This window comes from Carassius gibelio, chromosome A4 (genome assembly GCF_023724105.1).
Source record: "Carassius gibelio isolate Cgi1373 ecotype wild population from Czech Republic chromosome A4, carGib1.2-hapl.c, whole genome shotgun sequence".
In the NCBI taxonomy this organism is placed as follows: domain Eukaryota; kingdom Metazoa; phylum Chordata; class Actinopteri; order Cypriniformes; family Cyprinidae; genus Carassius; species Carassius gibelio.
This window is the reverse complement of record NC_068374.1, coordinates 8,186,912-8,198,394: the sequence shown is the minus strand read 5'-3', so window position 1 is coordinate 8,198,394 and position 11,483 is coordinate 8,186,912. Positions and strand designations below refer to the sequence as shown.

At 35.3% G+C, this 11,483-nt stretch overlaps 2 long non-coding RNA genes across 2 annotated transcripts in view; both read left to right on the top strand.

Annotated features, from left to right (window-relative positions):
• LOC127968767 (uncharacterized) overlaps positions 1 to 4,606 on the top strand; it is a 5,882-nt gene extending 1,276 nt beyond the window's left edge. The window contains exon 2 of the long non-coding RNA XR_008156122.1: positions 4,331 to 4,606. This is a non-coding gene — a long non-coding RNA (uncharacterized LOC127968767). The remainder of the gene's footprint in view (positions 1 to 4,330) is intronic.
• A 2,670-nt stretch (positions 4,607 to 7,276) lies between these two features.
• On the top strand, positions 7,277 to 8,221 carry LOC127968668 (uncharacterized). Its single transcript, XR_008156046.1, has 3 exons — positions 7,277 to 7,427; positions 7,703 to 7,848; positions 8,109 to 8,221. It is a non-coding gene; the product is annotated as an uncharacterized LOC127968668 (long non-coding RNA).
• Positions 8,222 to 11,483: the final 3,262 nt, after the last annotated feature.

The window sequence follows — 11,483 nt, the reverse complement described above, 5'->3', positions numbered from 1 at the left end:
GAAAATTGTCTGAGCCCAGCGCAGTGGGAGTGAGAACAAAGGAGGACGTTTCCACAGTAAAGTTGTATTACATGGGTGGAGCAAGAGGTGCTCTCCGCTCCTGGACCATCACATGGGAGTGATCAGGTTACAGAGACTGGTGTTGAGAAAGGAATGCAGGAGCCCTAAAACAATAAAGTCAACTGAAGAAAGGTTGTTTTAGAGAAAAATAAATACAAATGTTCCAAGAAATGGACTAATATAGAAATGGCAGATATGGTGGAATATAGAAATAATAATAAATTAATTAATAAGATATGCATTTATTATTTAATAACTTATATTAATAGATGAATTTAAAAGATGCACGGGCTTAAAACTTTTTTAATATGTGAAGACATCTAAAATTTGTATCTTGTTATCCCTGGGACACAGTATGAAAGTTAATCCATTACAGAGTTTCAGAGATTGGGCTTGTGTAAATGTAAAAAATAAAAGAAATAACTTGTGCAATGTGGAATGAAAGCAAGATTGGGTGACCAAGTTAATAGACATTTGGATTCAAAAGCTATAGGTATTTTAATAATAGGAAGGGAACTAGTTGTTTAAAGAATTAAATTTAATTATTTTATTTACAGTAATAGGAATTATTTTATGTTGGTTAGGAAACATTAATTCACCAATACCAGATTATTCTGAATCATGTATGCAAATATAGAAGAAAAATGATAATTGAAGTCTTTATTTTACCATACGCATGTCATGCTGTTATAAAAGGAAGGTTTATTTTGTTTTATTGCAGTATACTTAGATAATAAAGGTAGCTGATTTCTGCATTTTGCAAAGAAGAAAAAAAAAATGCTTGCTATTTTCCTGCAATGAAGAACTTGCTTAACTAACAAAGAATAAGAGAACTGCTGTTTTCAGCCAGATTATTTTGTTTTTATTAAGGGACCACTGAAAGAAGAGGTTGAAAAGTGAAAATTAGAAAAATAGCTGACTGCTCAGAAACAATTTGGTCAGAAGTTACATAGGTACATTTGATTAATGCAGTCTCTGAGTGTTAAACTTTCAGATGATTTCTGGAACAGTGCCTTGACAAAGGAAAGCAATGAAATGGAGTCTGTCGAGGAATGGAAAAGCAGCAAACACAGCTGCAGAGAGAAGAAGAGGGAGGGGCTGACAGATGTTCCCCTCCCCTCCCCTCCTGAAAGAGGAGAACACACTTCAGCAAGGAGAAAGACTGAATCAAAGCAGGAAAAGGTGAATCTTTCACTTGAGACTTTTCCTGAGGGTAAAGAGAACATTATGAAATGCAAAACTCTGGCAGAAAGCAACCAGAAGCCAGACTGAGAAGAAGCAGAGAAACAACGGAGACCGTACGCCACAACATCAGGTCTTTGAGTGCCATCACAGACTGACGACCCAGTACAACAGCCCAGGACTGATGATGTCATCAGAAGGACTTCCATCCCTTAAGTGCACAGGTGCTGCATATTCAATGAACACTATAGAGACTGCTTCAAATGTTAATTATTTTATTTCATTATCTTATTTACTATGTTTTAATCTTGATTATTCACTGGTCTCACAGCACTTCCTTAAATTCTGTGTTTTAACTAACTCTCTCAATCTGCTTTTCAATAGGTTCCAGTCCAGCCTCATGTCTTAAAGAAAAATTAATTTTGACAGACAGAAGTGAGTACTTGACTCACCAATCAGATAAACATGGAGCTGGATTTGGCATAGTAAGACTGTTTCATTAACCAACTAGGGGAAAATGCATAACTGAATACTTGACAACAATGCTGAGTGCTTTGGGAAAAGAGAAAAAATAAAAAATAAAAAAGGGTATCTTGATGAACAATAGAAAAAATATATATGGTTGAAAAAATAGAAATATTGGTCACTCCATTTTGTTTAAAGGTAATTTTCTAAGGTAAAACTGAATAAAATAATAATGAATAAAAAATCATGTAATCACATATACTGTCATCACTGAGGATAACAAAATGGAAATGTTGATGGCCATGGATCCAAGATTTACAGAGATCTCCAATCCTCTTCTCAGAGTTGCTCATGAGCAATAACAAAAAAGTATTTGACTAAACTTTAAATTAGACAAACACATGACATTTTAGAAATGATAATTGGCTCTCTCAAATGCCCAATGCCTAGGCCTAATATTCTAAACAAATTCATCTATGAATTTTGAAAAAATGAGAAGAAAATAAAAGTTTTTGAGAAAAAAAAAAAAAAAAAGGGGGGAGTGAAAGTGTGTGAAAAAGTATGAATGATGGTGTTGTATGGCATGAAAGAGAGTGTCTGACGAGACACTGAGGCAATTCAATCAATTTGCCCAAACAGCTGTATACAAATATGAATGTGGGCCCACAGGGCAAACTTATGCCCAGTTAAATAATGACCATGGATGAATTTGGTTAAGTTTCCTGGTCAGTACCAAGGTCTTTGTTGTGGCAGAAATAAAAACAGTGCCACACATGCGCAGCGTAGAACATGGGAAGGCAGAGCAAAGCAAGCTTGCTCTGTCCACCCCACATCTAACTTTCTTTTCAGCATATCATGATGGAGCTGATTGTGTCAAAAGGATGAAATAATATCTTTCTGACTGTTAAAATAAATGCAGTGGGTTGAGTGTTTTCCAGGTCAAAAGGCCTATGCTACCGAGCAACATAGGCCTAGATAAATTATCCAGTGATATAGTGGAACTCAGTTTACAAAACAAAGAGATAACTAAATAAGCAAATGGTTGAGAATAAAATTGAAATGAATTTAAAAATAGTAAGAATGACGAAAACAAAGTAAAACCAAATTCTTTGTTATAATATAAAAAATGGGTATTCACCCTTTTCTTATTGTAAAGACAGCACTGGATTTGTGAAAACTCAAAAAGGGGCCAAGACAGCCCTCAACCCACATTACATTTCCACAGGTCACACCAAGAAGGACGACTGGCAAGATGAACAAATTAGCATGCTTGATAACACTAACAAAAATTCGTAAGTTTTCCATTTACAGGTGACAGCAGTTCCAGTAAGGCCAAGGAATGCTTCACTCCATCAAAGAGAACCAGTGAGGGTGCAGAAATGATCTCGAGAGCCTTGCATTAATCAGAAAAAAGGTTACAGAGTGACACCTGAGTTCACATCTCTAACCTTAAAATACTCCAACCAGCTTCAACAACTCCACACACACAGTGAGGGATGAAGGGCGTGCTAGTAAAGACCCACCCTTGCCAACGAAGGAAAGACCATTGCAACGACTCGCAAAGAGTCTCCCTGGTGAAGATGGAATGAGAGAGTGATGGGACTGCTACTGAGATCAAAATACTTGGGTGCAGATATGAGCCAACAAATAGAAAAGAAAAGGTGGAAAGAGAATTTTAAGTAATGGTAGATGAAGAATTTGAAGGTTATGAGAAGGGAAATATGGATGTAGGAAGATTTGAAGGGAAAATAGAGCAATTGGATGCAACAAATAGAATGAAAAAAGCAAAAGAGAAAATTGAAGAAGGAAAAGTATGTGTTATGTTTTGGGGAAAATGCTGTATTTATAGAAGGGAGCATTTAATGAAGAACTGATCAAATTGAACAGGCTAAGAATAGTAGATAAAGAAAATGTTGGAAAAGATAATAAAATGTAAGACTGGTACGATTTACAGTTAGGAACATGTGGAGCATAGTTTATAACTAAATAGGGAAAGTTTTTAGGAATTGCATTAATGACAGGATATTTACTATTTTACTGTATACTTCCTATATTGAGGTCACTAGTCAAAGCCACAGTTAAGCAAATTAAATTCAAAGATGTCAAGATAATGGGAAATTGATACATAAGGTATCTAAGCTGAAGATCAACTCTTCTAATCTTGTAAAATTCAACGTGTGATGTGATTTGTATTTGTATGTGTATGTATTTTTATGCCTTTTATACAAAACTGTGATAACCAGGCAAATGCTGAACCATTTGCAAATTCATGCTTTTAACAATGTTTACTATTAAAGAGGGGTTAGGGAGACTGGATCTTTTACTCACTCCTTGTCAAATTAGGAGAGAGATGTTTGGTCCAGTAATCCCTCAGAGTGGAATTTCATAATCTAGTCACTGGGGATAATGCAATGTGACTTATTTAGTCACTAGGTAGTGTAACTAATATGACTGGATTATGGAGTAGCACTCTGGATAAAAATAATCAAATGTGAGACTTATTAAGTCTCAAAGGGGAGAATATGTGGAAGATTTTTATTAGTAAGATTTTAATCAATCAAGCATAATCAATGTGAATCTAGCCATTTTTGTTGCTAGTTGTTTTTCCATTATAATCCTATAGGTAATGGAGAGAAAGGAAGATGTTTACGTACTGGAATGTTCAGAACTGAGGAGAAACATATGGCCAGAAAGGGCCTTTCGTTATACAAAAACAAGTAGGGGCCTCTCCTCCCTAGGGAGGGATCAAAATTGCAAGCATAAGGAAAAGTTTGACTATTTGGAAACGCCCCATATAGTGTATATAAGGAGAAACCAAATTGCATTTCGGGAGATCTCCTTGCAACGAGCTCTCGGCTTTGTTTTGCTTAAAATAAAGTCTTTTCTTCTGAGAGAAAAATCCCTGACTGAGTTTGATCCTTTGGAGAACCGGCAAAATACACCACACTACCATCAGTGTCCATATAACTTAGGATATACCTGAACCACACACACAGTAAACTGAGTAAATATGAGCAAAATCATATTTGTTGTGTTAACCTTTTGTTGTTACGTAAGCAATATCTTCATTTTAATCTAGCCTGTAGATAGTATGTGTACTGTAAAAGACAAACTATACATTTTGTCATGTTTCTGACATCATGTCCTGACTTCCCTCTAGTCTTGAGGCAGGATCATGACAGACCCGTGTTTTGTGTACAAGCACATGGCCTTGTCTTTGGGCCATGTGCTTGTGTTGTCTCGTTCCCTTGCCCCGCCCTCCTTGTTATCCTAGTCTTGCCGTGATTGTCCTATCTGTGCCACCTGTCATGTCTTAATTAGTTCCCCTATTTAGATCTCCGAGTGTGCTCTGTCTTTTGTCGGTTCATTGTTTCCTCAAACTGTTCCACTGAGATTGTTCCACATTTGTGATTGTTCCTACATGTGATTGTTTACCAGATCGTGAGTGTCTCTATATGTTTCTGAATCCTTGAAGTCTTTGTATAACCATGAGTGTTTGTTTGTAGTTAGTGTTTAAGAGTTTGTTTATCATGTCGATCCTGTCCTGTTAAGTTGTTTAGTTTCTGCCCAAGCCGTTGTTTTCCCCCTCGTGGGTTTTGTTTTTCCCCTTTTGTGTTATTAAACCCTTCGTGTTGAGAATCCTGTCTGCACTTGAGTTCCTCCCTTGCCAAACCCTGACACATTTAGCTTAAACTCAGTAAAATAATTACACCTAAAATTTAGTGTGTATCACTAAAGCAAGACCCACTGTCTATTGTCTTTAATTTTTTAATAACCTGATGTTTCTTTAGATAATTTATGCACCCAAGTGCTTTTCTCATACGAGTAGAAAACTCTTTATATGTGTTTGACAAACACAACATTTCTACATCAGAAAACTTTTTAAATGTATAACTGAACTTTTCTCATTTGACAGACCTACATTTAAAATTATTTGCCCGAGGCGTTAAACAGCCTCACGGAATACATGCTGTTTTCATAAGGTTCATGACACCTTTATTGGTGTAAATTTCTCACCTAGAACACAAAAGTTGTAAATTTTGGCTATTTAGACTATATTTGACTATTATCATTTCCTTTTGGCCCTGATTCAATTCTATTTCAATTCAAGTTTATTTTGTATAGCGCTTTTTACGATATAAATCATTACAAAGCAACTTTACAGAAAATTAAGTTTCTACAATATTTAGTAGTAGCTTATAAGTGGTGACTGTCCCCATATGGAAAAGAAACAGAAAAAAACTTGTAAGAATTTCCTATTGCCTACAATAGTAAATGTTTGTTTTATATGCATTATGTCTTATGAGTTATGTCTCATATTATGATTTACTCATGAAAGTGGCCACTTTCGCATTTTTCTCATACAATGTAATTATATGGATTAAGTATGAATCAAACAAACAATATATATGCTGTTTATAAGGATAGTACATGGCAAAGTATGTTCCATATCATTTTTGCATTTTTAATTACTGTGTAAAACATGTCTTAGTTATAAAGACATATAAAATTTATATATTAATATTTACAATTACATCTTTCTTGTGGGTAAAGTGTATCTAATTTAAAAGTAAACTATGCTTTCTTTATGTTTTTATAAGTTTGTTATATGTCAGCCAAGTAACATGTCCATGTATGTATAAAAGCATATACTTTTTATATATGAATATATACCATTCTGTATAGGTTTTTGTTTGTAAACTATGCTGTCTTTGTTTTTTTAATAAAATTCTTAGGTCAGCCAATGAACATAGCAGCATTACAAACATACTTTTTATGTATGGAATTATATAATTTCATATGAGTTTCTACAGTCAAAAACATTTGATGAAGCAGAGTTAAAACTGGCAAGGGTTTCGTCAACAACGAGATCAACTACTTTCTACCACACAATGACATATATGCAGTCCGAATACATCTGTAATATTAAAAACAAAGCTGCTAGGATATCTTGACAATAGTCTTTATTAACAGTTAAACTCTTCTGTGATTACAGTACTGACAGCAGTAAACCCTAATCCTAACAACAATTTGTTTTCAAATATTAGATTTAAATGAACTTGTGACTACATAGGAATATTTTTCACAATTTGATATTTTCACACACTACAAGCCTGCATACAAACCTGAGGAGCACATGCTTATCCTATTCCTATTCTAACATGGGAACAGTGTCACCAACAACTAAACATTGTCAATACAAACAGGTGTATTCACATTCAAGGAACGAGGCATGGGGCTTAAGTGCAATCAATCGCTCTGAGCATAATGCTAATATTGCCTATACTGTTTACTTAGATATTTTGAGTATACTCGATTTTGAAATTGCAAAGTACACAAACAAAAACATTTTAGAATGTAAACTTAAAATGCCTTAATGGCTTACATATATGCCAGTTTTATTTTTCTGCACACTGGATACCTCAGAATAAACAGGCACTATAAGCAGTAAATACTTTCGGTAGACAGTAGTCAGAACCTGTTTTGCCCCAGGGCCAAGGACTATGTGACACACCTGTGTGAAACTCAGAGCAAACAAAACAGTTTAATGTGCTCTAATGGTTGATGAGCCTCTCCTCCGCCTCGTTTGTTCCCCCGAAGATTGCTCACCAGCAGTATTTCCACTGGAAAGACTGCGGTGAGCAGATGCCTCACAAAGACTGTTGCCGCATTGGCATTGATGGCATAGGCCCACGCCAGTTTCTCAACCTGGACACAAGGTGAGCATTAAAGTTTAAAATACCAGTATGTCTGACTTCTTCAGCCCAACAGACTTTAGACATATAAGCAGATTAGATCTGCCATACTCATTACTTTACACAGTAATTACTTGTTTAATGAAATGTATGGGGTTGATTGTTTTATGTGGTTTGTGGGACGCTTTGGCAATATTGTTGTTACATTCATGCCAATAAAGCAAATTTGAATTGAATTGAATTGAATTAAAAGCAAGTCTGGCAAGCAGTAGATCTATTTTATATGCTGTATTAAAAAGCAATTACCTTAGAAGACTGGGAGGCAGTCAGGGGTGGAGACACAGATGTGGAACTGGACAGTGTAGATCTGGGGAGGGACAGCGAAGTGGCACATGGAGAACTGGACCTGGACTGCGGAGACCCTGGAAGGGCCGGTAATGATTTGGTAGGCTCCACCCTGGATCTCTTAGGAGGTGTAGCCGAATCTATTATATTGCTCAAGCTCAGTAGGAGTCCTGGCACATCTAGCCACAGTACATCAAAAACAAATAATTTATTATTATCACTCCTTTAGGACAATACAGCCAATTCAGCCTATAGTCATTTAGAGAAAGGTTTATTACTTGTCTGATGGTTCAGTACTTGATATGAATCAATGATACCTTGAAGAACAATCTCCTTCAATTTCACGTTCTCTTCTTTCAGGTCCTTGATCTCCTGCTTTAATTCAACCACAGTCTGAGTCGGACTGTTGTGATTATCTGAAGAAGGCTGTGATTGACCGTATAGCCTAAGAAACTCTTCTGCAGGGTCTATCCTCCTGGGAGCCTTTGACTTCTGGGTGTCAAGAGATAGGAAAAAAATAAAAAATAAAATAAAAAGACAGCTATTGCTGGTGTTGAGCAGCCATTATGTACAATCAATATCAAGAATCCTTACAGATTTAGCTAGATAGTAATGCCTATTACACAATAGTGCCAACTCCTTACACATTCTATGCACATTGTACCACTGGGAAATATGGTCATTGCATAGGAACTAAAAGTAAATTAACGTCACCTTTGCTTGCTGAGACTGAGTTTCAATATCAGTTGAGCAATCTGAATCGTCCCCATATTTTAGGGGGGCCACTGAGACCCTCTTTGTCAGCTCTGTAGGTTCTTCTTCCTTCAGCAGTGAGTTCAGTTTACGGATTGTCTCAAAACGAGTAGCTAGAAAACAAAGCAAATAGACCAGAGTTAGACTCAAACAGCTGATTACACCAGATCACCCTCTTGTTACACTAAAACGTGAAGTTATACGTGAAGTTAGTGATGTGCTGTGTGCTCCAAAATTAGTGCTAGCACTGCATGCATGCTCTGTATGCATTGCTCATATACTTGTATACTTGCATACCCTATGTATACTCTACGCAAATATTTAGGGGGTTATGCATAAGGTATACATGACACCTGACATAAACAACTACTCAAAAAGCTTTATTCAACCTGGTTTCAACTGTCAAAGTATTATTATCTCATCTCATTTTTAACATAGTTACATTTTTAGTTCATTTTTGACATAGTTGTCAGAAGACATACTGATTGTGGCACTTACAGTGTCAAAACCACATAGTGCTTGTGTTTGTGTGAATTAGAGTAAGTTAGTGACTCTTAACTTACCACTAACAAAAATGACAGTGCCTCTGTAGTGAGGCCAGCCTCCTCGTTGTTTCCTCCCATGGTGCCATTCAATTACGGCTGAGTAGGTGGCAAAGGGATTCCCATCCTGGTCCATCTTGGAATCATCATACCCCCTTATGGCATCAGTTTTTATGTCACTGAGCTTCCCAAAATCCTCCCCTTCACTCCACCGCACCACTGCAAACTTCCTCTCCATGTGTTCTTAAATGATCAAATAAATAAAAATCATTGTTTGGCTTAGCAATCAATAAATGACTGGCAGAGAGAAACTGTTATCAAGCTAACATTTAACATCAGTATTCTGACAAAAAACACTTCTAATATTAGGTATCTGCAGGGTATAGGGAAGTTATATTTAAGACTTTATTGCCACTCAAAATGAAATTTAAGACCCATTTTGAATATATTGCGATACACAATTCTGTTGTCTAAATTGATAATATCAAGCACATATTAAATTTGATTTGAAATATCCAAAGGGATATAATCTGCAGATTAGGTTATTGATAGGTTAAGTGATTTAATAGAGGTGAGCAGATAATGTGATATGTCTTTATGATTCTTGTGATATTCATTTCTTTCATATAACGTTAGCCCAGTGCTACCTGACAGGTGCCTCTATAGCCTACAACCAACCAGAAAGGGTCCGGTGTTTCCTATTAACAGACAGTAACGTTAGAGAAATACTGAAAGCTCATTAACGTTAACTTACTGACTACAAGATGTTCTTGAACATGAATATTTTGGCCAAAGGCTGTGCAACCAAATGTAGTATGTGGTTAAATCTCATGTTACACAATTTTACTAAGGATTTTGTGTCTTGTTTGATTGTTATATATATTACTTACAAATTTCAGATAAAAGATATAAACATTTAGTAAAATTTATCTATATCTTTTCCATATGGGTCCGAACATCACTGGTAATGTTATTGTTTTAGTGATTATGCAAACAAAAAGTCATTTTATATGTTGTTTGTTAATTTTTAAATATAAAACTTGGTTAAGTGATTTATGTGTATGTACTTTTTTAACATCTCCAGCACAACAATACCGTGATAATACTGATAACCGTGGTCATGTTGGTCACTATTATCGTGATAAGACATTTTCATACCGTTATATCCCTACCCTCGAGTTTTGCTACTGTATTGCCATCATAGTTAGTGTGAGGATACTTTATTTATTTATTTTATTTATTTATTTTATATACTTTACATCAAGAAGTTTATTTTCTTTTCTTTTTTAAGAGTTCGATTTATTTTGTGCAACTGACAAATGTTTTCCATACTTTTTTTTTCATAATTAGTTTATGGTTTGGTGATTTTTAGTATTATACATTTTTCATTTTTGTATTTTGTTGGCCCAGAAATTAATCAGTTGTATTTATTCATTTGTTGTGTGCATTTTCTTTTCTTTTTTTAAGTATGTTACCCTCCATAGTCACTTTTACTGCCATCTGTCAATTGAAAGTTTGGCTAGGCTTTGAGTGAAATCAAATGAGACCAGAATCCATGTATTTAATAAAATGATGTTTTGATTTTATAGTAGTTTTGCCTCGAGTTCATTAATTTAATTGGATATTAATTGAATTTAATTGGAGTGGCATAGTCAAGAGCAGTTACAAAGTACCCCTATTGCCCCATCACAATTCTTTAATACCTTTTGTAAGTACTAGTTTGTTACACACATACACACAGAGCTGCAATTGCTTGCAATTGTTGTATTCAAGTGATGTTATTTTTATGTTTCCAATGTACAATGTTACAATTAGCCAGCAATAACTGTTTTGAAAATAAATGTCCAAGTACAAAATTTATTAAACATACACAAACATTTTTCTGAATTCCAAGTCGTGTAAGATGTGAGTGGATCACTCATTTTCTCCAAATGGATGGACACACGAGAGGTGAGTGTGTGTACTAAACTACACACTGCATACTCGGGACACTGTGAAAAGAGTGTGAAAATCCAGCAGTGGGTACAAGAATGTGGATGTTCCAGTTCCTACGGCTGTGAAAGAATACAATGACTTCATGGAGGAGTTGATCTTTCAGATCAGTTGACTGGCTACTATTCCTCATGAAAGAAAAACAGGATGTGGTACATGACTGTGCTGCACCATTTCATTGACAATTATGCAATACACAGCACTTTTGAGCTATTTTTCTAGATACTATGAATTTCTGACATGTATAGCCTTTAAATTGGGGTTGTAAGGATTGTATTGATATATGGCATATGAAAATAGTCAAAAGAATGACAGCACAGCATGTAAAATACTAAGATATTCTCTGGCATTGTTTCAAGTGTTAAAAACTCAAAATTATCAATGACACACACAAATAATAAATCAAAATTAAGCTCAAACTGAACTAAAATAAAATAAAACCATGCAG